Source organism: Falco naumanni, assembly GCF_017639655.2.
Source record: "Falco naumanni isolate bFalNau1 chromosome 22 unlocalized genomic scaffold, bFalNau1.pat SUPER_22_unloc_1, whole genome shotgun sequence".
In the NCBI taxonomy this organism is placed as follows: Eukaryota; Metazoa; Chordata; class Aves; order Falconiformes; family Falconidae; genus Falco; species Falco naumanni.
The window spans coordinates 45,377-50,000 of record NW_024427350.1 but is presented as its reverse complement, the minus strand read 5'-3'; the positions used below and the strand labels follow the sequence as shown (position 1 = coordinate 50,000).

Here is a 4,624-nt window from a genome sequence, read left to right as displayed (position 1 = left end):
GCTGGATCTCAGTGTCACACCACAACCTCGCTGCTCAGGACAAAGTCAGCTCCGCTCCAAGTCTCCTTCAGCGCTGTTCCTCCAGCTGGCGTCTGACAGGCGTAGGTGCAAATTTCCCTCCCTGCTGAGCTGGCTGCAGGGCCAGGCCGCAGGAGCTGGCAGCACCCAATGCCACCCAGGGAAGTGAAGGATCCCGGCAGCTGGCTGTGCCTCTTCCTCCCGTTCCTCACTCACACACTTCAGCTACAGCTCTTGTGCTTGGGCACATGGCAAACCGTTATGCTTCACAAGATGCCGCAGTCAGTGGGATGGGTTGTGTGAACGTGCCTGAAAAGTTCCTGTGCCCCGGCAGGCTCCCTTCACAAAGGCATCATGTTCCTGAGATAACCTGGTCAGAGTGGTTTTCCGTATTTGGCTTTTTAGTAGCATTGCACTAAACAAAACACCGTAACCAGTAGTTACCTGGAGGAGAAAAATATAAAAGGGGGAGGGAGGGGCAGTGGAGAAAGGGAAACATAATAAAAAAGGGAAGACTGAAATAAAACAGACAACAAAAACTTGACTGCTGTTCTTAGTAAAGCCAACATGGAACATGACCAGAACCAGCTGCCAGGCGTTCCAGGTCCTAGGAAGCTCTGTCAGACCTGTGCAGAACACCTCTGCCCTCATTAGACATTGCTGGTATTGCAAAGACCAACTTGCAAAGCTCTCTTCAGACTTGAAGGTATCCGCTGCCCTGAGGGCCTTTGGTGGAGGAGAAGGAGATCTCCAGGCACACCATGGAGCTGCTGACAGGCCCACTGTGAAACTGCTTGGCGTGTTCCCCAACTGTATCATCCAGGGGCTAGTAAGGCTTGTTGGAGAGAAAACCCAGCAGCCTGAGAATGCAGGCACACGAGTGGAGACCCCGGTGTGATGTGCCTTGTGTGCCTGGGCTGCTCTGCATCTGCTGGGTAGAGGGAGGACAGAGCTCACTGCCCTGCAGCAGTGGTATCGGTGGCTGGCACAAAGGCACCCAATGTGTCTGCAGGGCTGCCTGGGGTGCCCTCTGCGCTGCCCTGCTGAGGCTCCACCTGGAGTGCTGTGTCCAGTGCTGGGCCCCCTAGTGCAGGAGAGACAGGGAGCTCTTGGAGAGGGTTCAGAGAAGTGCGAAGGGGATGAGGGGTCTGGGGCATCCCCCTTCTTATGAGGACAGGTGGAAAGAGCTAGGTGTGTTCAGCCTGGAGAAGACAAGGCTGAGGGTGTCTTACCAATGCCTACAAATCCCTTAAAGGTGAATGTCAGGAGGATGGGGCCAGGCTCTTTGCAAGCTCTCCTGCTCGCACACCTACTACAGGGAAGTTGGACTTATTGTGGTTAGTGCCTTAGGAAGATTTGGTTGTTTTATTTTCATTGTGCTGTCCTATGTGCAGATCTTCAAGGCTGTGCTGAGGGTCCCGTCTGAGCAGGGATGGCGCAAAGCCTTTTCCACGTGACTCCCTCACCTGGCCGTGGTCTCCATCTTTCTCAGCACTGTCATGTTTGCCTAACTGAAGTCCCCCTGTATGTCGTCCCCATCCCTGGATCTGGTGGTGTTAGTGCAGTACTCGGTGGTGCCTCCAGCAGTGAACCCCGCCATCTACAGCATGAGGAACCAGGAGCTCACGGGTGCAGTGAAGAAGCTGCTGCAGTCAGGTGTCTCTCAGGAGAAATGAGCTGCTTTGTGTCTCTTCACAAGGGACTTCCCGTTCATCTTTGGATCATCCTGTATATTTATGACTGTATCTGTTACAATCCTGTTTTCCCTGCAATATCTGCACCCATTGCACTTCTTCAAAAGCAGGAACCCAGCCTGTGTGACCCAGAGGACTTTTTGTGCATGGGAGGGTGGTACAGCTGGCCTCCAGTGTTGCATCTCTGTAATAAAGGTGGTTTTTCTCAGTGCCCATGTCTGGACGTTGGGCTCTTCTTCCAAAGCTGAGCTCAGGAACAGGCTGAAGGAATTGCCCCCAGAAGACCATGCTGCTGGGCTTGGGTTCCCCATGGCTCAGGGCAGGAGGGCACGGGGCAGCGCGTTAGGGCATGGGCCTGTGTTGAGCCTTTGCGTGTGGGTGCCCAGTGCCCATGGGAATGGTGGGTGACCAGGAGGGATGTGCCTGGGACCATCTCCCTGGGCTTTCAGGCACCGCTGCCCTGCACAGCAGCACCGCCTGCTCAGGGCCATGCCTGAGACCACATCCCTGGGCAAGAGCAGACGTCTCTGTGTATGCCCCAGCTGGGGCAGGCTGCTGTGTCCCTGGTGCAGCAGGAGGTGCCTGGGGAGCCCCCAGGCCAGCAGCCTGGTGCTGGGGACAGGGACTGGCCCCGAGGGGCTGCCGGGAGTGGGCAATCAGGGTCCCTGTGAGAGAAGAGCAGCAGACAGAGGGGGACACTGGCCTCTGTCCCTTCATGCCATGGCTGGTGTCAGCCCTGGGGCTGACTGGCAAGATGAGACACCTCTCTGGTCACCAGTATCTGCTGTGCTTTTCAGAGAGGCTGTGGCTATGGGGTGAGTGCCCAGAGCTCTGCAGCCCCCTTTGGGTGGGCAATTGCATGGGGCCAGCCCAGCGTGGGCTGCTGTGTCTGCCTGGGCTGGGGAGAGGGCAGGGGAGGGGGGCAAAGCATGGAGTTGGGGGGCGGGGCTGGGCTGGGAAGGGCCTGGGAGAGGCAAACACCAGTGTAGAGCTCAGCTGTGTGAGTGTGCATGGTGGGGTACAGAGCAGGGTGGTCCTGGTACAGATCCAGGGGTCACGGTGAAGCAAGCAAGGCACCAAAGGAGAGGGCCTGCACTGTTTCATGTTCCTTGGAGACCCCAGGGAGGATGCAGCAGGGAAAATTTCCCCAAGAAGTCCCAATCACCGCTCATTTCCCTGGGTGGTCATAGACCCCAGCCCCAGCAAGGGACCTCTGCTGCATTGTCACCTCTATCCTTCTTGGTGGCTTAGTGAGACCAAACTCCATTGCCATTTTCAATATAAAGTGATTCATTTTCCTACTGACACTTCTTACACACAAGTGTCCCATAGCTCTTGCCACAGTTGGTCACTCAGCCAAGGCCATGGTCAGAGACCTCCAGCCAGATCATGTGCTCATGGCCTTGTTTTGACAAATATTGAAACAGGCCAAGGATTGCCATCCAGCAGCAGCCCTGGGCCCAGCGCTCCAGCCTTTCACTCTAAACGATTCCTCAAATAAAACCCCAACTCTCTCAGCCTCTCCTCGTCCATAATGTGCTCCAGGTCCCAGCCATCCTTCTGGCCTCTTCAGGACCTGCTCCAATCTGTCAGGGTCTTTCTGGTGTTGGGGAGCCCCATTTTGGGCACAGCAGTCCTGATGTGGTCCTGTGGTGGGTTAACCTTGGCCCGAAACCTACCAGTGCCCCAGCTGCTCATTCACTTCCCTGACTCAACAGGACAAGGGAGAAAATGAACCAGCAATGTTCATGGGTCAAGATAAAGACAGAGAGATTACTTACCTATTCCTGTAATGACCAATTAGATGTTGTCTTGCCAAAGGTCAATTTCATTTATTGCCAATTCAAACAGATTTTGATTATGAGAAACAATGTCCAAAGTATTATATGACCATTCCCCTCACAGGTCCTTCCAGGGCCAAATTACTCCATTGCTCCCAACCACCTAATCACCCACGCCCTGAGAGGCACCGGAGGGATGTTGAAGAGTGGGCTGATAGCACAGAACGCCTCTGCTGCTCCTTTCTGCTCACCATTCTGCCCTGCTGCAGTGTGGGTCCTCTCCATGAACCCCACTATCTTTGCAGCATTCGTTTCATTCTGTCTTACTTGTGTTCTTGATACTCACAGAATGGCAGAGAAGTGTTGACATTGGAAGAGACCTCTGGAGATCATCCAGTGAAACTCCCCAGCTGAGGCACAGCCAGTTCAAGCAGGTTCTACAAGGCCTTAGCTTGGTAGGGTTGGAAAATCTTCAGGCATGGACACTGCACAACCTCTCTTGGCAACTCTTCCGGTGGCTGATCATCCTCAGAGTCAAAAAGTGTTACCTTGGTTCAGATGGAATGCTGTATACATTAATAAGACTCTCAGAGCTTTTACTTCTACAGAGCGAACAGGTGTAGAACTCTCACCCTTTCTTCCTGGGAAAGATGCTCCAGTCCCTCCCACCCACTTTGTGGCGCTCTGAAGAACTTGCTTTAGCAGATCAACAACTCCCTTGCCCTGGGAATCCCAGCCCTGGACACAGCACTGCAGATGTGGCCTCAGCAGTGCTGAGAGGAGGGAAGGGTCACCTTCCTCCGTCGGCCAGCGATGCTTTTCCTAATGCAGCCACCACAGCTTTGGGCCCTTGCCATGAAGGTGCATCAATCATTCATTATCACCTGCTTGTCCTCTGGCACCCAAAGGTCCTTCTCTGCAGAGCTGCTCTCTGGCCGGCCTGCCACCAGCAGGATAGCCACAGGAGGGCTGGATCACAGCCTGGCCTCCCCCAGGGACTTGCTCAGCAACAGCAGCTTGTCCTTCTTGGAGATGAGCTTCACCTCTGGCACAGGCCGCACGGTGCTACTAAGACACCTGGGAGAGCAAAGCCCGGAGAGGGCTGTTTCCCTCTGGCCTTGGCCACTGCAG

The 4,624-nt window shown here is 54.8% G+C and overlaps 1 long non-coding RNA gene across 1 annotated transcript in view; it reads right to left on the bottom strand.

The window, feature by feature from the left end:
• The window catches only part of LOC121081944, a 7,465-nt gene extending 3,594 nt beyond the window's left edge, over positions 1-3,871 (bottom strand). The window contains exons 1-2 of the long non-coding RNA XR_005825851.1: positions 3,862-3,871; positions 604-606 (exon numbers count right to left, since the gene is read on the bottom strand). This is a non-coding gene — a long non-coding RNA (uncharacterized LOC121081944). The remainder of the gene's footprint in view (positions 1-603; positions 607-3,861) is intronic.
• Positions 3,872-4,624: the final 753 nt, after the last annotated feature.